Genomic DNA, 24,251 nt, shown 5'->3' with positions numbered 1-24,251 from the left:
AAGCCAACAGCAGCACTGACCTGGCTTCCCTGGCTTACGCAGGGTGTCCTGCTTTGGCTGGGATTAGCAGAACAGATTCCAACCCCCGTGTCATTCATTCAGCTCTTACGTTTCATCCTGTCCTGTTCACCTCTTAATATGCTTTGCTTTACCTCCTGCTTATATGTCCCTCCTTTTAAGCCAGCTGTGCATTTCCGAGCTGATTGAACTCTCGCTGGGAGATAACTGAGTATTGTTCTCTTGATCAGCATGGTCTCTCACGGACCAGCTTGTCTTATCAGAAAAAAGTCTGCAAAATATTCACAGCAGATTTAGCTCAAGCTACAGACTGGCTTGAGCATAAAAGGCGTCATGAAAAGAGAGATGTTTTCCCTGTCTCTTTTCCCCTGGACTGTAAATGATGCCACCCAGCCCCACTGGATGAAAGCGTGGCTTCAGAGCTTGTAGTACCTATGAGCATTTCTGTCTTTACAAATGCAGTCGTGAAATTCTCCACGTACAAAGTCAAATGTGTCTGTCCCCTCACAACCTGAGTGGTTTTTGTCAGCAGGCATCCTCTGGCTCAGGCCTGAGGAAGCAAAGCGTTTCTCTACATCTGAAGCGGTACTTTTCTGTGACTATTTTTAGAGACCTGAAGGTGGATTTTTTTTTTTTGCTTTCCCAAACAAAGTTTAAGAGTGCCTCACTGATTTGACTGTTTGTTTTACTCCTTATGTCTCTTCAGTTATCATTACTCCGGGATGATTCACGTTGCTTTCTAAATGCATATGTTTGGATGCCTATTGTGGAGAGCTTAGCAACTGCATCACACTGAAAAGCCCATGCTGGCTGAGGCACGGTTGATGCTTAACCTTTACTCCTCTCCGTCAGGAAAAAGGTCATTGCTATGAGCTCATGACTGAGCAATGTTCTGCAACATTCGATTATCCTGCTTTGTACCTCTGCCTTCCTCCTCCCACCATCTTCTCCTTTCCCGGTCACTATAATATTTCTTTTACCTTGTTACCTGTTGTCCTTCAACCAAGGTTGTGCAGCGTTGACAGTCAAACAGTGAGGCAGCGTAGGTATATCAGCAGAACCCTTACTCTTGGCCACTAGTTCTTCAATCTAATTACGTATCCAGAAGTCATGGGCCAGACTTTCCATTGCCACCCCTCCAATATATTTCACTGAATTTTCATTGATTAAACTGAACGAACAGACTTCAAAACTCGGGACTTAAATCCTAAGCCTTGCCTACAAGTCACTAGACTCACTTTGTCCTAATAGACTTTGGTCATACCCTTTATTCATTACATAGAGTTAATTTATTGATTTTCTTCTTAAAACCATCAGGCTAAAATTATTTCAGATAGACTATGTTTCATTTCTAACAACTTTGAATGATAGATGATTTCCAGAAATTTCAAAAAACGAAACAGGAAAGAAAGGAATAGTTTAGCTTTTTAAAACTAGGTCTGCCATCAGTATATACTTGTCAGTCTGCTCAAAAGTAAGACAAATAATAATGCAGAAAGGAAAGCTACTTGTGAGATTTTAAGCGCAAGCAAAATCATGGACTGATAAACTGCAAAAAGCTTCAAACTCTGTTTTTAGAAAAAAGGTCTTTTAGAAAACAAATTTCTATCACAGTTTATGCAGCTGAAGAATAAAAGCTGTGTAATGGGCCAAATGGAAAAGGTAGGCATGACTAAACGGGTATTACTGGAAACAGAGGCCCCGTGTTTCACTTCATTTGCGTGGGGATTATGAGTAATAATAAGTAATAATAAGTGCTTCAGGGAAAGCTTCACATACTGTGTGCTTAGAAACTGAATTTACAGGTCCTGGTGTTTTCGGCACTCGCTGCTCTTCAGCTGCCCTTGGTGGCCGGTTCGCAGATGCCAGAGCTCCCAGCTGCTCTCATCCACACCTCAGGAAAAAACGCTCTGTTTTCTTTATCTACCTTCAGCACCTACTTTAGATTATTTTACTATTTTGCTAGATCAGTGTGATTAGTTTTATCCTCTTTGCCCATTGGTAGCTTAGCAGAGTATTAAAAATAACAGCAATAATAACAAGCCTACTTTGAGTCGAGTTCAAATCGTGCTTGTTGCAAGTAAGGCTCTACCAGTTTACAAGGAACAGTCTCAGTGCTTCAACCACTTGCGAGCATCCCCATCAAAGAAAAAAAAAAAGCTTTCCTTTCAAACTCTTTGCTTTCCTAATCCGTTAGTATATAAATTCAAGCTCCACATCTGCAAGCCCAAAGGTCAGCACTGAGCCTGGGAGATTTGTTTCTCTACACCCGTCCCTTGAAGAACCTACCTCACTAGGAATGAATTCCCTACATGAAAGATCTTTCACCTTACTGAAAGCACAAACAGAAAACCTTGCAGCAAGATAAAGGAGGGTTATAAAATTTAGATGATGTTAGGTGGCTAAGAACCAATATCAGCATCAAACTTAGTTATTTATGTGCAAAAACATGATTTCATTTATAAAAGGGGGGGGGGTCTTCACAGCTTACAGTAAACACAAGAGAGTAAATATGAAATTAGACACTGGATGTTAAACAATTTTTGTGGTTATGAAGAAATACATACAATTTGCATGGATACCAAGAAGTATAATTTAGGTTATTTTCTGCACAGACTACAGTGAATGACAGCAATTGAAATTTAAGCAGTAAAACCAGCAATGACACATTAAGAACATTTTGTACCCTTGTCTTGTTTCAAAATTGAATTATTGAAATTGTTTATAATGAAACTAGAAATCACAGACCTGCTGCTCCTGCTCTTAATTACAGCCTGAAAGCTGGGCAGTGTTCCGAGCTAAATTTCTCTGAGGAAGGTGAATCCTTGCAATTAACAGAGCTAATTTCACTGAAATAATGCAAAATCTGCTGGTTTGCACATGGTAGCACATGCGATGGTTCAACATGAGTGTTGCCCTCACATCTCTTAGTATAGGTAACTCAACTCTTAGTATAGTTAACACGAATGCCAAAAAGATAAAATTCGCTGGATTAAAATCATGAGACTTTTACAAGCAAAAAACCTTGCTCTTTTTTCCCCCATTTTAAGATTACTGATACTGAGCTTACTTTGTAGAAAATAAAGACCAAACTGAAATGAAATCTGAGGATGTCTTCTAATTAGTGCTTGGTGGGAAAGGGTTTTTGTTATGTTTTTTTTTTCTTCTGAATGAGGCAGACAGGACGCAGACTCCACATCCCAGCCCAGGTGTCCTGACGGTCGGGTTACCCACGGAGCCTGAATAAATTTCTGCCTCTCCGCTCGCCTGTCTCCCTCTTTCTTCCTTTCCACTCTTCCTCGTTTTGTTCTATCCCTAATCACATGTTTCCGCAAACTATTCTTTCTAGACCCATTGAATGTCACAAGATGATTTGGTTTAAGGTCATGAGACTTCAAGTTCTGCTTTTTTTCCTATTTTTAATGGGCCTGTTAGAATTCCCACTGTTCAGTTTAGCTCTGCTGAGTAAAATAGAAGGGTTCAGTATTGGTCAGACCTCAAATCTCAAGTGAAGACGGTGATGAAATATAACATTAAAAAACAATTGCTCCAGTGAGGCCCTAGAAGCAAAACTCCAGTGCTTGCAACCCCACACTGCTCCCTCCCTGCAGGGTTTGAGACACAGCTCCTTTTTTCTCCTCCTCCTGAACTGAACCACAGATTTGAGTGGAATCGTTGCTTGGATGAGGTGAGCAGGATGGAGCTGAAGGCTGGTGCTTTCAGCCTCGTCTTAACCAACCTGGTAGCTTCGTTGATACTTTTTCACATCTAGATTGAAGTTGCTGAATTGTGGCGATTAAGTCCCATGTGCTAAATTTAATTATATCCTGAAATGAGAAAACAGACCACCATCACGGTAAGACCCCCATGATATTTTTGTTGGTTTGGGTAATATTTGGTAAAGCTATTAACACGTGTAAGAGTCTTGTAAGGACAGGTTAGCCCAGACAACTGAAAATAGCAGCAATTTTAGCATTCGGGGTCTGCCTGTATCATACAGTGATTTCTGAGAACACCCCCAAGCTTCCCGTGCCCCAGCTGGCCCTGGAGCTAGATGTTAGCTCCCTCCTAGCCCTGCTGCAAGACTGGACTCCGGTGCAACAGCTCCGGTGCAATAGCTCCGGTGCAGCTCTTCATTCACCTGAGGGAACTGCGTTGGTGGCCTCAGCACCACGATGCTGCACAGACCCCCGGCATGCTGAGACCTCCTTCAGACACCCCGATCCCCGGCTCCCCGAGCAGGACAAATATGCCCTTATTTAAAAACGTAGTGGAATTCAAAAGTTTGAAGTGGCAGTTTTAGTCAGGATTTTTCCTTACGAGTAAATGATCAATACCTCTCCTTTCTCCTCTAAATCCATTCGTGCAGCTCTCTTTCTGTTCGTGGGTCTAAGCTGCTCCATGCCGCCCGGGGGTGAGGTCTGCAAACAGGCCTAAAAGAAAATGTGATCTTCACAAGACAGTGCCTCCACCCGGGTTTGAAATTACTTCTCTTTCAAATTTTCTTTACAAATCTTCTGATTCTGCCTATTGATTTTTAGCACTAATATTGCTGAAGTGTGTGTGAATTAAGTATCCTGAAGCAGGCTATAAGTGTTACTATTGAAATATAGTTATGTATTCTACTGCACTAAAAAGATGGTTCAGGATTTCCATTGGCAAATCTCATTACATTTAATTTGTCAGTGTAAATCATAATACATCTTTTGATGCAGTAGAGTAGATAATTTTATTCATAATACATAAGCTATAGGGGTTATTAAAAAAAGCAACAAACACACCAAGAACTCTTGCCAACCCATATAGTGCAACGTGAGACCCTGCACGGTTGATGGACCAGGTCATTAACCTGCATTACTCAGAAGGCAGTTATTGATTAGATTTCACTGATGACTTTTACTGAGTGCTCTGACATAAACTCGAGATTCCTTGCGTAGCCTTTGATAAGTACCTCTGTTTAGAGTTCAGGATCACACATGGGTTTTTTTTGTTGTTTTTTTTTAACTGAGATCGCTGTTAATAAAACCCAGTATTGTCTCCTTGCTATAATTTATTACCTTGTCTTTCCTTCACTTTGTTCTCTTATCTTGCATATTTGAGTTCCTCACTTCTAATAGTTAAGAGAATAGCCTGCAGTGTGAACAGTTCTATTTATCTTCATAATAGAATTAGTAACCAGATATATCAGCTAGATAAACTTGTCTAGCAGAAGAAAACCACCCACTTTCTCAACTATCCAGGGAAGTAGTCGCTGGATCCTGCATAGATCCTGGATGAGATCTTATCCTGAGATGTTTGCGTATGACCCTGACGCCCCAAGAGCTCATTCAGAGCAAACATGCCACCCAGGAAGCGAAGGGAGAGCAGCGTATTCCTGCCAAGCCTCAAATATTTGCTCTGTGACAGCCCTCGTCAGCTGCTAGCACAGGCAGCAAAGGGCCAGGCACGGAAAAGCTGCCCTTCAGGCTTGGCAACCAGATTATGGGACTGGCATGTGTTTTTCAGATGTGGCCACAAATACTTATTTTCTTGCTAGGGCAGTGGCTTGAGGGTAAATTTACTCAAGACGTCTTAAAAATCTCTTTTCTTAACTTTCGCAGTTAGACGATTTTCAAGGAAATTTAAAAAAAAAAAACGACTTGAAGCGTCCCACGGCCAAGCAAGCTCCATAAATCTGGTGGAGTAAGGATGACCAGCCTGAGACACGCAGCCGCTCCGCAACCCCTGCTTCAGAAAGGAGCTGCTGAGCACAAAATGGAGGCAGAAATCTCTCCTCTGCCAGAGCATCCATCCTCCAGAGCACCCCAGAAGAAGCCGCAGAAGGCCTCCTCATACGTGGCACATCTGGCAAATGTTGAGATCAGCTCCGGGTGAGAACGTCACTGCTCTCAGCAATTTCTGCGTGCAGGTCAGAAACCTCTTTTCTCTACCCACGCGTCCGTTTTGTGGGCGGTCTTTTTGTTAACATCAGCACAGGAAGCATAAACACCGGTTTCATGGAAATTTGATGATCCTGATAAAATTACTCAGCACAGAAGATAAGCAGCAGCACGTTCGGGTTAGTTCTATCTACCATTTCCTTTTCTTTTTACTGTAAAAAATGTGACTTGAAATGAAAAAAAAACTCCACAGAATACTGTCCTTGCAGCCATAACAACACATTTTGAACAAAAAGTGGAAAAGTTCGATTAGAAAATGCCACGTGGTACTCTGAGAGTTAGAGGCAGCCCATGACCATGCTTCACATAAGGGATGAAACCCTCCTCACCACACTTCCAGCTCCTGGCATCCCGCTCTTCTGCACCAGGAGAGGTCTGACCCTGCTGGCACCAACAACGTGAGAGGTCCAAACTGCCATCCCCACAAAGCACCACACCAGCACTTCTGAATTTTAAGAGTACGGCCTATTATTTGATTTTAAATTTTATGGAAAGTAGTCACTTTTTAAATAGAAAGAACTTGGTTTATTTAAAGAGCAGATTTTATATTGATTTTGATAAGTAAATTTTTGATGAGCAACAGTCTTGGGAACCTGTGGATAGTAAACAACCATTGAGATTCTGTAGAAGTGAAGATGCTGATGCTGCAGTTTAGATCATGTTCCAATGAGGGTAATCACAAAGTGCATATCAACACTCCTCTGCTACCTTATCTTTGAAGATTTCTTTGGAGCTGTTTTAATGAGTGATTGCTGGTGAACAGCACAATACCATGTCTCTTAGTGAAAGGAGTTTGTTTTTCGGCAGAGGAGTTATTCAGTAAAGCATGTTTTGAATGTAAAACACTTACATTATAATCAGATTTCACTTTATTATTGTGGAATATTAGATTTTTCTTGGACTGGGATAAAGTTATCAATCTAGACATATGAATTTCATTTAACCTGGTAGCGAAACGTAGAGAAAATATCAGGTACCAAATCCTGTTTGGACCTACAGCTTTGCACAGCCTCAGTCACGAAGCTGTATTTCAGAGTAGACTTTGGCTGAGAGATGTTGGGCTTTTTTAGAGGAAAGAGAGAAGTTTCTGGCTATTTTTTTGTTAAAAGACTCTCAAGGTGGAATTCTACAGTGAAAAGCAGATTAATCAAGTCAAATAATTTTCTTCTGCTGTGCAAAGGATTTATTGATTGATTCAGCCCACCTCTTACTCCCATGACATATGAAGTAAATTGGAGGAGGCAATAACCCTATTAACAAATAAAAGATATAGGGGATGGTCCCTTTAAGTAAAGGATGGTCTACTACCTTAATAAGAGTCATGGTGTGATGCTTCTGCCCTTGAGCACTCTTTTCCTTCTTTGATGTCTCCTATCTATTTATAAAGCGCTCTGAGATTGCAAGGATGAAGCACCCTGTATAAAGTACAAGGTCTTTGTCTGTCTGTATTAAAATAAACCAAGACAATTTATGTTTTAAAAAGAGAGGGAAAGAATTCAGCAAAGAAATCAGCTTGCCATGTGTTGTTGTAAGATCTGAGAAAAACTTCTGATAAAGCTGACACATTTTTCCGTTACAACCTAAATCACACACGTAGCTTCAGAAAGCTTCATCTGGTTTTCTACTCAGAGCAAATGAACCTGAAAAATTAGAAACTAAAACTTAACAATAAAAGAATCCCAGAAAGTTGAAAGGGATGCAGAGTTCTGGGTTCTAGGCTGTAATTACAGTCTAATTCAGGCAAACTGCAATTATACATAAATAACAAGTTGAAGCGGCACTGCCCTGTGGAGACGAAGGACTGAAACCAATCTCTGTTTTAAGGGAAACCTGCTACACCGAGGTGGAATACAATATGCTGAAAAAACTGTAAAAAATGTTTGGTCTGTGCAGCAGGCTTTATTTTATTAAGCATGTTGAAAGTGATACCCCTACAAACGACTAAAATAATGGTTTCTTTAGTGGGTATTATGGATTTTTAATTTTAAAGAGCAAATCAAGAGCATGGAAGATAACTCCAGAATCAGTCCTATACCACATGACTTTTCAATGCCCTTTTTGAGGCTTTTGTTTTGTATTCCTAGGCTAGACCTACTAAACTTACGGTGCCCAGATCCTCTTTGGCTGAGGAAAGCTACAGAGTTTATGGATCCTGTAAGAGCTGGCAGGAGTCCTGATTTGGCTGGGCTTCTGATCAGGCTCTCGACGCCCACCTGTGTCACTGGGAGGTCAGATGCTCTCCACTGGGCACAGTAAGTCCTCACGCTGAAGACCATCCCATGCTGGACTGGGCAACGTGGGGCATCTGCCTGCCCGCGCGTGCAGTGCACCTCATCCTTCCCAGCTCATCGTGTTCGCTGGCAACAGGCAGGACAATTTGGGCTGTCCAGCTGCAAATGACTTCAAATACCTGAGTTAAACATTCATGCCAAGTGCATCCTTAATTGCCGTGCTGAATTACAAGCAAGTTCTGCTGTCGCATTCGTTTGTAGTCCTAGGTCAATGAGACTGTCACGCTGACTGTCATCTTGGGTTAGAAAGAGAAGATTAAAAATGAGACCCCTTTTTCTTGCCCCATGTAGCTAAGAGCTTTTCTTAGCAGTTTGTGAGCTGTTTGAAACTGGCTGCTTCTAACAAATCCAGTTAGCTGATTGTCTGCTGAAAAGCCACAGAGGGGAAAAAACCCACCCTAATAAATACTAAAGATTTTGAAAAAAAAAAGTTGTGTTGTCATTCTTTGTATTTAAAGTTTTGAGGCTTGATTAGCCATTAGCCATCAGCCATAAAGCTGAACTATACATTACATCAAATAGCAGAAAATAGCTAATCATTGGACATGGTACTCATTTATTCTCGCCTAGCCCTGGGCTCTGTGTGAGCACGGCTATTGTTATTTCGTACATGGCAGATATTTGACATGGTGTGTGCCCTGTTATTGTGACTCTGTAAAGCTTCTGAGGATTAACAAAGAAAGGCCATAGAAATGTCAAACACAAAAGAGGAAAAAAGGTAAAATATAGGAAAAATGGACACATTTGTACCTAAAGCTCTCAGGGAATCAGATAATGTAGGTTCAATTTCTGATTCTACTACCAGCTTTTTTATGTGACCTTGGGCAAATCATTTAACTTTTCTCTCTCCATTTTCTCTTCTGTAAAACTGACACCATGCTTTGCCGAAAGGAAGGGGAAAGGGACAGGTTTTGGCATTATTTCAGCACAGAGATCATCTCATGTGGACAACGGAAATATGAACTAATCTCTTTTAAGAGAATAATTTATAATGTATGTTCCTCCTGAACTAGTCATAAAATACGCAATGCTTAAAATTTCCTTCTTTTTGTTATATATCTCATATCTGAATAAAATAACTGAAAACTGCGTACACCCCCAACCCACGCACACAAATGACAGCACACATTTGACCTCTTGAAGCATAAAAAGTAAGTCTTCTACTTGTTTTTTTCCTCCGTTAAACTGGTAGAATTTTTTCTAAAAGAATTACCTTTGGCAAAAGATTCATTTGTTGTAAATATTCAGAAACTATGGCAGAAGCCTGCATTGTAGCTTTCCGTTTATTGGATCTGAACAAAGTCTTACACATTTCAACAGCAGCTATGAAACAAATTGAGAAGATTAAGGTATACGTCTTGTCACCAAACAGATTTTTGCTAGCCCTCCCTTGGGCTGACGGCACTTTTAAACATTTATATGGCCTAGGATTTATATCCTAACTGCGTGCAAGTAAAAAATCACCCTAGTTGGTATGAAAAAGCCTTAATGGATGTGTTATTTTGGAAATCAGTTATTTAGTTTCATGCTGAACTGAAATCACATGTTCTGCTGTGAAGAACTGCTTCTGTTCACTGTTTACATACCGTGAATAAATGTTTAAAACACTCCTTCCTGTGAGCAAAGCTCAAAAGCAGAAGCTTGGCCACTCTTTACAGAAAGCAGGCGAGATCTGGTCCCTCGTGCTGGCTCCCGAGGCTCCCGGAGCTGAGCTCCAGCCCGGCCCCTGGCCCGCTGCGGCCAGCGGGAAGGTTTTGTGCCTTCGTCCCTGACAGCTCTGCAGATGTTGCGGGTCCTCCTCTGCAAGCCCACGGGACACAGCGTCAGCTGGGGGACTGTCGTGGCAAGTGGCATTTCCACTTACAAAATAAGGACACAAACTCTTCAGCGGATTATTCGGGTTGGTCTCTATGGCGAGAGCTGTGGCCTCCTTCCTGCAGAGGTATTTCACAAATACCGAGAATCAGACCCGCAAAAGAAAAAAAGCAGAAATGAATTTATGATAAAACAAGCTCTTGTAAGATGATTATCTGGAATGTCTGTGGAAAAACAAAGCACAGGATTGTATCATTATCTAATATTGCATATACATAAAGAAGCTGAATTAAGGTTCTTTGGGTCTTTACCTTATTTTTATCACTTCCTAACTTTTCTGTAATTAACTTGGCACCTTCAGTTGTGTCCTTAGTACTCTTCATGAGTCATACATAAAGTATCTGGACAGCATATGTTCTCTGAATGAACAGATTTTTAAAACACAATTATTCATAGTTGTATGAGCAAAACCCCCTTCTCAAACATCCGTATGTACAAAAATCACAGTCATCTGCGTACCCACAGGAAAGGAACTGCAATGATATGAAATGGAGAAATTATACTTTATCTCACATTTCATAAGCACATTCATTCTACCTGCAACTTCTTCTTTGTGAACCTCAGGCCTGTCTAAATACCTCTAATTCAGAGAAAGCACATTTCCCCTGTTTTCACAACACTGATAAAGACAAACAGATATTTTTATGTGTTCATCGCAATAAAAATACACTCAATTTTTTTTTTTAGATAATGATTTAAAGCCCTTTTTTCCCAAGACTTCTGGCCTTTCAATGTATCCCTGTAGTTTTTAGAGTTATGCACTGATGTGACACGGGGACAAGGCTGAATTGAAGGCTTTATCCTAGGACGATGCAGCAGGTATATGTTCTTTTCTTTCCTGATACAGTTTTTTCTTCCTTTCACATTTAAGCGACAAGCCCTGATGAATACTTAAGGTACTATGTGTAATGAATTGCACATGGCATGCTGACCTATTTTTAAATACATGGTTTTATTTTTTTTAGTAGACAAATCCCTTGATTTTTTTCATGTAAAGTTTGCATCCAGGCCAAGGATACGGCAGCATGCAGTGATTCAGGCTTATGAGTTATTCTGCCAGGTTCTGCCTTGTTACACTCACACACACCACATCATCTTCTTGACCTCCTTTACCTCTTAAGAGGCCAGTGCCTGAAGCAAAGGAGATTTAGTTTTAAAGCAGTTGTTTTGGCTTCGTATGTTTAAAGCTATTGAATAAAGAGGTGGCTCTGTAAAGGGCTCGTGTCCCTGCGGCTATTGTTCGGTACACAGATAGTACCAGAAAGCATCACACCGTACTGTAACAGCAAGTGGGCAACCTTTGACAAGAGCATGAAAAGAAAACAGATATGTTAGCTACAAACACTCATGTTCTTAACCTTTGGTTTCATTGCTCATAAAGAAAAAAAAAAAAGAGTTTTTAAAGTAGCAAATATGTAGGAATGGCACAGACACAATGGTTTCTTGAAGGCTATGAGTCTAAATATAGACATGGGCTGTGGCAGAGGTCTGTTGCCCCCTGAAGTGCAGAAGGTCATTGTGGGACTTGCAAATTTTTGAAGAAATGCATTGAACACGTTTGGTCAGAGAGTGTTTGCTGACATGGGCAAGGTGCTCAACCGTGTGGCTGGCTGAAAGGGGACCTGTACAAATGGATAGGCAGGGGGGAGCACTCAATGCAGGTGTAGCTGCAAAAGATTAGAGCGTACTTCAGAATAGCTCAGATGGCACAGAGCTTACTTCCCTCTCTCAAAATATTACTTGGGTCTCTGCAGCAACTGGAGGACTAAAGGCTTCTAGCTCCACCGGTAGGATTTCATCAGTCCACAGGGGGTGGGTATGTGTATAAAAAACAGATACAGGAGAGATGGTGTCCACAGACAGTTTATTTGTATGAAAATACATGTTGCTGACTCCGTGTGATACCAGTACTACTCCTCAGCTCAAGGGGACTGAGACAGGTCTGATCCTCCTTCCAGAACTGCTTATTAGGTGTTTGTATAATCATGTCAATGAGTCTTTCTTTCTTTCTCTTTCTTTCTTTCTCTCTCTTTCTTTCTCTCTTTCTCTCTATGTTTCTCTTTCCTTCTCTTCTTCTTTCTTTCTCTTTTTTTCCTCTCTCCCTCTCTCCCCTTTCTCTCCCCCCCTCTCTCCCCCCCAATTTTGATTTGTCTTCTGAGTTTCTAGGCCTTTCTCTATGTATGTTCGTGACAGCCAGGACATTTTCATTATAAAAAAGGAAAAATGAAGTCACATGCCCTGCAATATGAGTCATAGGAACTGGGGCTAAAAAGCTAGTGGAAGAGTTTGTCCAATTTAAGGGACAAATCCAGAACTACAAATTGGTGTGACTGTCTCCAGCGAATCCAATTTATACACGTGGTTGCCATTAGTTGTAGAATCCGAAGGAAATTGTGTGATGTTTTGGACAAGGTCCTTGAAGGCACAGGAAAAGTCCAGAATCATATACTGAAAAAAAACTCTCTTCTGGTAGACATGTAAAGTTGCTTACTGTTAATTATTATTTTACTTACATTTTTTACTTGCCTGAAGTAGTAATACGTCTGAATTATTACTCCATATTCGTGATTTCAGTTTATTTCTGTTGCTATTTCTGGTGCTTGGTGTCTAAAGCTTAGGCACATTTTTGTGGTTTAAATCTTAGGGGTATTCACTGCTTGCCTGTAACCAGTAATTGTGCAAAACACTGACCCAAGGCTTTTGTATTCCTACTCACTCTGTACATCGTTTGATTTTAGTTTAAGGGAGTTTACCCTAACAGTACAAGCTGACATAACACTCCCGTAACAAAATATACCTTGGCCACCTCCATACCCACCATACAGCTACGGGAATAATCTGAAAGCAGAGTTTCTATACTAAGCAGAAATTATAGGAAACAGCAGGCTCCGTCACTGAAGGATGGATGTATAGGTTCAGTTCCCTGCCAAAACTGCAGGGATGGAGTTCACCAAAGTGTATTTCATGTGAATTTTTGGATATCTGATCATTATTAGATGCATGCCACATGAAAGCGGCCTGGCTCTAGGCTCAGAGGGGAGAACGGAGTGGCTTTGGCCACAACCAGCATTCACAAAGCGTTTGCCATCGTGAACTCCTAGGCCTTTACATTTTCAGCTTAGAGAGAGTTGGGGTTGTTCAGCCTGGAGAAGAGGAAGCTCCAGGGAGACCTTATTGCAGCCCTTCAGCACTTAAAGGGGGCTTATAAGAAAGATGGGAATGGACTTTTTAGCAGGGTCTGTTGCAATGGGACAAGGGGGAATGGTTTTAAATTAAAAGAGCGTAGATTCAGACTAGATATAAGGAAGACATGTTTTACAATGAGGGTGGTGAAACACTGGCACAGGTTGCCCAGAGAGGTGGTAGATGCCCCATCCCTGGAAACATTCAAGGTCAGGTTGGACGGGGCTCTGAGCAACCTGATCTAGTTGAAGATGTCCCTGCCCATGGTGGGGGGGTTGGACTAGATGACCTTTAAAGGTCCCTTCCAACCCAAACTATTCTATGATTCTATGATTTGCCCCTTTGGCAGTGTTTCTGTTGCCACGCACACAAACACACTTTGCCAAGTCCTAGCAGCACCTGCCTTGCTGGCTACCACCATCTACACACAGAACCACAGAGACAGCCTTCTCTCCACCTTTAGTTGCTAAAAGTCAGCAATATGTTTCACTGTCCTGCCCCCAAAACCATCCAAACTGCTGTGAACTAACGCTAGGGCTTGCTTTTTTAAGGCTGTTGGTGAACAAGAAACTCTTCTGAGAAAGATGATGGTAGAAGTCACTGAACCCTAGTCCCTCCGGCGGAGGCGGATGCTTGTTGTACACTCTGTGGTCCCTCAGGAGGGCACATGTAAGCCACATCCTGCCCAGCCAGTCCCTGGCAGGTCCTTCCTCACCATGGCGGCCTTTCTTTGCTCCCTGGGTCTCCCCATGCCAGGACACCTTCTCTTAGAAATTACTGGGTCCGGGCAAAGTGAAAAGGTAGACTTTGTAGAAATCCCACTAGTCAACTTCGGGTTTCTCTAGGTGTGCTGTATCCTTAAACCCCACAAGTGTTCTAGCACAAAATGCCGGCATTTCTTGACTGGGCTGAGGCAACCCCTCAGATCACCCTAATCTAGTGCAGACTAATTCACAGATTTGGGGAAAAGAATAAACTGCATGCCTCAAATCTAATTCAGTCTTCCCATGCACTTATGAAAGTCGTTTCCACCTAAGACTTGCTTCCATGGCAGTGAATTTTCTGTTTTCATTGTCTGACCCTTTATTTGTGGTCTCTTAATGCCCATCCGTTACGTAAGCCAGTTTTACAAGCTAAAACACGAGCTCTCCATGAGCCAGCATCCACTTTTACACAATGGAACAATGAAGAAATGGATGTATGTTTATTGCTGCATTGATGATCCGTCTTCAAGATTCTTCCACATAAAGCTCAGTACAACATAGAGTCTTTTATTGAAGTTCAGCTTTATTGCCTTTTGCATTTCTTCTAACCATTACTTCTGTTAAAGGAAAGAGGAAAGTGACGAGACCATCTGAATAAGAGCATTTAGGAAAACATCTCTGGGGATATCATTATTGCTTTGAGATTAAAAAAAAAAACAGAAGGGAAACCAGAATGTTTCCTATTCATACAGTATTTCATCATCATTTCATTCTGTGAGTTCCCAAAATCTCCACTTTCAGGGATCACCAGTTGCAAACTTGTTAGTGATAAAATTAATTTATTGCATTTCAAGAGTGTTTCCAGAAGCTGAAAAGTTTCTTACCCCTTACGTAATTTTTATTTGTGCTCTTTTCCACATTTTTTTTCAGATTTTTGATCCAAAGATGATTATTTTAATAAACGAGTGCCTTTAGAAGATATGACATTGTTAATTATGCAGTAAATTATATTAAGAGACAAGATTAATAATAAGATAATGATAATGAGAAGCTATTATTTATTTATTCCAAAGGTGCAAAAGCATAAATTAAATCTTATTTGAAAGTATTAATTAATGATTCTGCTACTGTTGCTAATACTGAGCCTACAAAGAGATGGAATATTATGTCAACGCAGTGCATGGGAAGTGATTCAATTAAAAGTATAAAATATTTATGTCTCCAGGCTGTGAGCTGGCACTGTAGGTTAGAAATAAAACATGAAGTTTTGAGGCTGATAATTTTAACCCAGATAATTTTGCACAGAGATCTTTTTGTCCTTTTCCACAGCATCCATTTTTCAGCATGTTTTCTGACGATTGCATCAAGAGTGTAAACACAAATGTGAAGGTGGGCATGAGTCAGCGTGAGAGTAGGCTCCTGCCTTTTACAGAAGGACACTTCCCAAACCGGCAAACATATCAGCAAGATCTTACAGCTTTGATTTTGTTAGTTTTTTAAGTAAATGGCAGCTAGTAACCAATTCAGTACTGAGACGATACAGCAGTGGTACTCTGGGGAAGATGACGAAACAACACTCGTGATGGCAGAAGATCTTCACTTGTGGAGTAGGTTACTACAGTTACTTTGACCTCTTCTGTATAGCACACCAAGAAGAAAACTGCTGTATCACGACTCAAAGAAACATGATTTCTTTCACAGCATTGTATGAAGGCAGCCACAACACAGGGATCAGCTCTGCCCCCAGCGCTATCCTAAACTGTGGTTGCTTTGGCCTGCATCAACTGAAATGAGAGCAGGGCTGGGAAGAAAAAGGTAGAGGAGAGCATTATTTCACTCACCGACCCGTAACAGTAGCCATTAAAATTACAACCCCCTGACAGTCAGCGGAAAGACTCCCTTTTTTGGGAAGGACTCTTGTGGGTATTGGGTTGGTCTTTGTGGATACAAAGGGAGTCAGTGCCCCTCAAGACATGATCCAAGGAACCAAGTTAATCAAGACTTATAGCACTTCAGTATTTCAAAGGCCCCTACTGCCATTTTCAAATTTAATGGAGTCCAGATTCTTAAAGATTAAGGTATTCTCAGTATTTTCCAGACTACAGTTTAAAAAGCAAGTCATCCCAATTTGTAAAAAAGTATGGATAATACATACTTCACACACACACACCTGGCCTCTTTCAAAAGGAGCCACTTTATGACCTCTTGCAATATAGTTGTGGTGTATTTATAAAAATAGATGTGGTACATGCGTCTGCTGAAGCCTTCAGTTATGCATTTACATGCACCAGTGAAGGGTGAAATCTTTGTCACCGACATCAACAGTAGACTCTCACAGCTTACTTGGGATTCAGGCTTTCCTTTACTAATGCCTGTGAGTGATGCTGAGCCTGTTGCAACGTACCTGTACAAATATGGATGGTTGTACACACAAAATACCTGATTCTTCACACGCCTTTTCAGTCTCACTTGCAAATTTTGTCGTATTGCACAGTGGCTGAGAAAGTTAGCCAAAATTCAGTTGTTACTGTTTGCACCTCACGGTTTTGTTACTGGGGCAACTGGGGATCTTTGCTATGGAAATGTTGCTTTCAGACTTTGAGATATTGGCAGTGCTACACAGACTTATTTTGATTATTAAATCATTTTTAAAAATAAAACTGGAATTAATGGGCATGCTTTGAGAAAGGACTGGAATACTTTGTTTGATGTAAACAGCTAGACTAACTATGGCAGCAGATTAGCAGCAGAATCACAAAATAGAAGTAAAACAAACTTCCAAGCCTTTTGACATAAATAAGATTAACTGTCAGAAGGGAGAAAATCTGCTTTAGTAATGTGCTGGACCATGATTTCAAATCCAAATTTATGTCTTGAAACTTATTGCTCCTGAAAGACATTAAAAGAACCTGCAGAGTGCCAGCTACATAAAGACCTACCCAAATCTTTCATGATCCTCTCTGTTTTATAACGCTTCCCTCCCCATTTTGTTTGGTTTGATACCCACCATGATGGGTTAAGAACCAAATCTCAAATCTCAGCTTCTCTCTGATGTGCTACGACTGTGTGACAGAACAGGAGCAGCAGCTTCAGAGCATCAAAACACGAGTCCTAACTTGCTGATATCACAGAAGTCCAGACAGACCTCCTGCTGTCCTACTTCAGCCGTTGTTAGAGGTCTGCAAAGGGCCATGCGCCAGCAGTCAGACATAGCAGAACCATACGTGGTCCTGCCAGGTTCTTTACTCCCAAAGTCTCTTCCCGGGAGCTGCCTGACTTGGGACGCCCAGTGCAGTTCTCTGTTGATAACTGCTGTTACCCCAGCTGCTACTCAGGGAGGCTTTTCCTCCCCGATTTGAGGAATGAAGTATTCAGTACGGAGGCATGAACTGAGGTGAGGGCTTCCACATTTTTTTTCCACGTCCTTTCCTCAAAGTGTTCCCACAACAAAGGTGGCTTATGCTTAAACGCTGAGCCGTTGTTCAAACTGAGCTCAGGTAAATCATAGGTATTTGATGGGAAAGGAGAAAATAATGAGTCGTCTCATCTCAAATTATTATGAAGAGGAACGTGATTAGTATCCCCTTGCTCTAGTTGTCTTCAGCGTGGCTGCCTCCATCAGAGCTACCCACCCTTGGAGCTCCCGTTACAACCAAGGGAGACAAATAGGCACCTTTACAGCAAGTCACCTGGCCCATTTTATCTTTATTAGGCTGCTCCAGAAGTGCCTCTTTCTCTCCATGAGCTAAACAGCCTAAATGACTGGCACTACGCTGGGGATGCCTACATTTAATAAGATGAATTCCACTGCTTCTGGCATTTTTTTGACACCTGATGAAGAGCCTCCTGATGAAGCGGAGACACCAGTACCTGTTTGTCACCCACACTGCCGTGAAGCATCGTGAGGGGGCAGTGGAAGGAAGTGATCACTCCCGATGCTATTTCTGGCCCGAAAATGCATGCCTTACTTGGAAAACGGCAGTGGGATTTTTATCTGAGTAAGGATGGGTAGGGAGAGGGAGAGCCAGCCAGTTATGGATAAATAAAGGATCTGCATCCCTGTCAGCATCAGTCTGACATCTCTCACCTTCTCCTACGTTGACCAGAAAACCACACATGCAGAAAAGTAAAAAAGCATAGAAAATTTAAAACGCTGCAGGAAAATAAATGAAACGGTTATGAGAATTTGTCAGAAACATGGTTTCCAGAGCTATGATACCTGTTGTTACCTATTTTTATCTATAGCTGATGCTCTCTTAAGTACCAAAGTATACTGTTTCTCGCTAGATTTCCTCTCATATTTGCTAGTTACTCATCAGCAAAATCCAGCTTCTGACTGTAAGAAACATAGGAAAAAAAAAGTTTCCTCAAGTTATTGTTATGCAGCTCACAAGCTGGGTTCCAGCTGCATGTGAATCATCACCTCTAGGCTGGGCACAACCCATCCACCGCTTTTTGTGGGAGGCTTTGCAATTTGTTTTGGGAGCCACTTTCTTGTAGGCAGGGATTTTCCTGGGGTTTAGGCAACCTGCTAAAAAATACTTCTAGGTTTTGTTTTGCCCAGTGTAAAAAGTGCCCTACAGACTGCAGAGTACTGCTCCATTATCTAATTCATATTTAATAATTAATGTTAAGTGGAGTATTTCTCATGAAAGATTAGGAAAGAATCACTCCCATAGTTTGCTTGCAGGGACAAGCTCCTAACACTAGTGCTCTTGATTCCCAGCAGGCTCTGACCCAAGGTTGCCACAGCCAGAGGGAATGCTCGTAGCATGCTGAAATCAGTATGTTTTAATAAAACTCCAATTTTCAGTGAAAATTTTTTTCCAAAATTTTTCAACAAGACCCACATTCTGATTTCACTAATGGGCCATTGTGGCTCAAGTGTATTCTTCATTCAGTGGAGAATGCCTCCTGTGTTTCAAATGAGGGATTCAAAAATAAGAACGTGAAATAGCAGCTTGAAAAAGATGATGTTTTGCAATGACCTTTCTCTTTAGTGTCCTGAAAATTGCAGCCAAAACCTAACTTGACAGAGAAATACATGACTGGCTGATTGATAGATAGCCTGAAGATAGTTTTTTCCAAGTTAATTCATCCAGACAGATTCTTCAGGGAATTCTTAAACACTGTGAAAGTTCCCAGGAGGTAAATTGGATAGATGAATCTTCAAATGTTAGTCACATTAAAATGATCTAGTTTAAATTTGTCCTCTGTCTTGTACTTGCTATAATTGCCTACAGACAGTAAATTGGATGCCATATCTGAACATCGGCGCGGTGCATCACTTTTATGCAGATAACAGTGCTTATACAGAGCAGATAGCACGGAAAACTCAGTCTGTGGATTGAACACCCACGTGCCAAGACTAGAAGCAGAGAGCTTAATTTAATACGAGTTGTGACAGTAAATTAGTGACAGCAGGGTTATTGTTCTGTTTCACATGTAGGAATTCTTGGCCTGCTACCAAAGGAAGAATAAATATTCAGGGAGAAGCAGCTGAAAAAGGAAGTGGTTGTATTTTGTCATTCCTGACTCCCTCAGCATGTAAATGCAAAAGGGGAGAATCCTGCAGCTCCCTCTCGGAGATGCCGAGTTCTGCTCCGACGGCACCTCTCACTCCCGGCGGGGCGGCTAAGGGGTGCAGGCAAGAGCCTCACTAGGGCAGCGGTGGGGGAGTTCAAACACTCAAACCCACGACGTGCTCCGTGGTGGAGACAGGCAGGATGAGCTAGCCGAACCAAAAAGCTTCTCAGATCAGATGAACCAGACCATTAAGAGTGAAATCTAACTGGAAATGTGTCTACCTGCTCACAGGAAAACATGAATCAAAGCAAGTTATTTTCAAGTAATTCTTGTGTGGACCAGCCGTAGGTAGACAGTCAGGATAAAACATCTGGAATCTCTGAATCTCAGAGGTACTCCCCCACTTAGAGAAGTTGTTCGGCTCTGGTCCTTCAGCTTCTCTGATGCCCCAGAGGGGAATAAAACTTCACCACATTCAGCTGAAGACTTGTGCGATCCTCAAGGAACTGGCAAGATGAGCTTCCCCAAACCCCAAGAAGAGCAAAGTGAGATGATGTGGGGCTTGGCAGGGCACTGGTGGCTGAAAATAAAGTCCCTAGAAGTGATGTTAATGTTTTGATTGACTCCTGTGGTACTTGGATTAGGCTTTTAGTGGAAGAGAGTTGCTGCCTGTGTTGTGTCTTAGGACACAGGAGTGCTAATCCTAGCGCTTTGTTCAGGGAATTCAAGTGACTAATAAGGGACTTAAAATATTGGATTAAAAGATCTGTAGAGATTATTTTCATAGTTGTACATGTCAGTTTAAAAAGGATGTGGGAATTTCAGGTAAATCCCCACTTGTATTTTCCTTAAGTCAGCATAACCTGTGGAGGAGAACAGAGCTGGAAAGCTTTATCATAAGGGACCCCAAGCAAACAGGCATCCTCTCCCTCCCCCGGGCAGTCCCCTGGGGCTCACTGTCAGAAGTGAGCCCACTGGCTATCTTTTTCAGTGTCTCTTTAATGCATGCTATGTTTTCCTCAGTGTGCATAGACTTGGCAGCCTGGAAAGTAGAGAAGTTGAGGGATGGAAAAGGACACAGCGAGCCTAACACGGAAACCAAATTTAAGCATTAGGTCTTAAATTTGCCTCCTCACAGCCATGGCCGCAGTAGAGGGTGGGCAGCAGTGGCTTCAGTCCTGGTATAAGCATTTAATTTCCACGTGCTCTCACAGGAAGAATTTTATTCCTCAGCATTTGTCCAGAGGGAGACCTGGTTCACCGAAATTACGCACCCGTTTCACTGAGGGTGTAGTTGAACCAATGTGAAACGTTAGATGCGATATCAGCATACTTCTGAAAGCAGGTGTGTAACAGGGAGACTTGGCTTTAAAAATTGTGTCTGTGCCCTGCCGTCATTTCTGTAGCTGCCTGCGAGACATTGCTATTTGAAGGGGCTTGGACCTACACTTGCCCCCTTTTAGAGCAGGGCCCTAACGAGGATCCTGATGTGCAAAAGCTTTTGACAGCCGTCCCTGTCTGCCAGGAGAAGCGAACAGCGGTCACAGCAACAGCCACTCCGTCGAAGGGAAATGTAAGTGCAGGCTAGGGAGCTATCTTGTATCCAACTTTTGTGTACCCAGCCGGGAATCACAACAGCGTTCTTGAGGTAGCAGATACCTCTCAAAACCACCAATTCCAGTGGGTTAAATCTGGGGTAAGTAGGGGAGCATCTAATAAGCTTAGCTGCCTACAGACTCAGCTGTTTTGTCAGTCTTCTTTCCAATATCCCCTTTGTAACATATCCAACAAGCCTGGCTTTAAGCTTTTTCATAAACTGTATTATATTTTTGTCTAATTTTTTTCACCAAAAGAAGTCAAATTTAGTGACGGTAATGATAATTCTTTTTGAGATTCTGATATTTTTGGACCCTGAATTTCAAAATAGATAGGAAAGTAGATATTGCTGGCCTATATGAAGTGATGTACAAGATAAATAAAAAAAGATTGTCACGGAACCTGCAGTTGAGATTTATCACAATTTGTATTTCTTTGAAGTTCATGAATACCGCACTTCTGATATGAAAGATCCATTAATTTCCTCTCTGTTTTTACTTAGCAGTAACATTCAAGCTGTGATCAAATAACCTTCATTCCTCTTGTTCAAATATCCATTAATACGGAATATGCTACTCAAGGGATTTGAACTGATTCCCAAAACTACCTGTAGATTTGAAAATGCTTCAGGCTATCATACAGTACCAAAATCCAAATGAACAGCTCCTACAGCAACTACTGTTTACATGTGGAAATCATCTGTCATAAACAATCCATTCAGCGATGCCTGAATCAGATACTAGTAAGAATTACAGTATTTTCTATTACATTAATTTAAAATCCTAATTCTTTCTCACTAAGGCTAAGATCACACTAGGTGGACTGTTACCAGACTGTTGCCTTGCTGAGGTGCCTTTAAAAGACCGTATCTGTTTGTAGCAAGGATGCTGACAATTCATTCTAATAGCATTTGGCAATTTATAATTGCTATGTTCTGTCTGAAGACCTTCTGTCATATTCATATAATCTCTATCAGAGATTTCCAAACAAAATGAATCATAAAGAGCCATAATTAATTGGAAAAAAGCCAGATATCTAAAACAAACACTACCATTAGCATCTCCGGCAAGCCCAAAATAGCCTCTAGAGATGCCACTGTCAATGAAAAAGCTTTCAAAACAGTATGAAGATGTATTCTACATGTTAATGGAATGATTCTGCACTGGCCAAGACTTTGAGAGCTATATTTAGAATACCATTTTGTGAAACTAAGGTGACTACACCATTGCTGCTAGCTGTGTTACACCTGCCTCTAATTTAAGGACCAGGTCATGGCGCACTTTGTTTGCCCAAAGTGCAAAGGGAACCCAAAACGCCACCTTAACCCAGCTGAAAGCTCCAGCCTAGGAGGGCAACATGAAGGAAGGAGATTTCACTCGACGATCGTTTGCCATCATCTTTATATATGTGGGAAGGTGTGAAGAGTGTGGAAATTCAGTAGTCAATATAGCAGCTAATTTGAGTGTGCAAACATTAGGGTGCACTGTAAAGCCTATAATCAACCTTATAATCAACCAAAAAAAATTTTTTTCTCTTGTCTATCTGAATTATGGGAAAGGGCATGTACCTTGAATAAGAACATAAGCATGTTACTGGTATTAATTGAGGAAGAAACCTATTGTAATCAAGAGAATATTTAATAGAAAAAAACCACAGGAAAACAGCACAGATAAATGAGATGGAGGGTGCTATTCAAGACATCTTTAACTGAATTAAACATGCTTCATCAGTAACTTTTCCAATCGATAATGATACCAAAAATATACATAGGTCATCTTTTAATACAACAGGCCAAATATCTACTTCATCAGCAAGAGCTGTAAGCAGCAAGTTATGGCTTCCTGGTTCCTTGCCCAATGTTGGCTTGTGAGGGGGTGAGGGCACCCTAGACACTGCTCCTAAGTGCATCTGCTGGCCAGAGTCCCCAGTGGAAAATTTAGAGCTGTGGGTTAGCTAAGTGCACAGTTTTCTAACCACATTTACTCTCTGTCCCTCCTTGTGCCTGACAGTGACCCTGCCATTAGAGGACATAGGAGGGAAGGGTAAAAATTAGCTTAAGCTGGTATATGCATAAGTGAAACTGTATATTGTTGGCTTACTTGTAAGCTCTTTAGGGTAAGAGACTCTTAGTCTTTTTTATAGTGTATTTTATTGATTCAGATACATTAATGATTTTGTAATACAAATAATTAGGAGCCTGATTCTGTGGGTAACAGGGAGAGAAAGCTTTATGTGCCTTCCCCTGTATTGCAAAGTAGGCACTAACCAGACTGTTCAATACCAGCAATCAGTGAACTAGAGCATTCAGGTTTATCTCCGTAATTTTGGAGGCCTGTAACGTACCTGAGTGAAGGCTAGCGTTATCGCCTACTTCTGTACTTTGTGTCAAATCAGACAATCCCTCAGCTCTGAGCTTTGAAAGGCTGAGTGTCTTCTGTGAGCATGTGCTTTACTCAATGTCATATTAAAATCTATGTTTTTATCAAGAATATACTTAATATAACTGGGTCTTGTAAAGAGGTGCTTTCATGCCATGTTTATTCCTTTCTGAAAACTTTAACAATATTGGTTATATGGAATAAAAGGGGGTGAAAGGAGAAAGAGCTTTATTTGGAGCATGCATACTGCTTGATAGAAATATGAATTAAATGGATAATTTCTACTCAGTAAGACTGAATCTGAAATTACTTCCAAACTCTGTATGTGACTAGAGGAATTTAAGATATATTTATACTGATAGAAAATAGATTACTCCTCTACAGTTTTCTGATATACCAAAAAAAATCAAGTTCTGTGGTAGATCTGCCTGCAGATATGCAATTTCATATAGCATGGCACAGAAAGAATTGCGTATAACTGATTGGCCAAAGAGGAAAGACAGGTGAGTACAGGAAAGCTGGGAAGTGAAACATCCTGTCCCTCATGAATTAAAAATCTACAAGTGTCTGTGTTAACCTATAGGTGTGAACATTTCTCCTCGAATGCAAAGTGGAAGCCCTAGCAGCAATCAAGAGCGATCCTAGAGGAGATTGAGGAGAAATACCTATTATTACCATTGCCAGGAAATGTAATGAAGCACTACCCCTCCCCACTAAAACGGGATGCTAGTCTGAAATGTA

Source organism: Calonectris borealis, chromosome 1, assembly GCF_964195595.1.
Source record: "Calonectris borealis chromosome 1, bCalBor7.hap1.2, whole genome shotgun sequence".
In the NCBI taxonomy this organism is placed as follows: Eukaryota; Metazoa; Chordata; class Aves; order Procellariiformes; family Procellariidae; genus Calonectris; species Calonectris borealis.
This window is presented reverse-complemented; position numbering follows the sequence as displayed.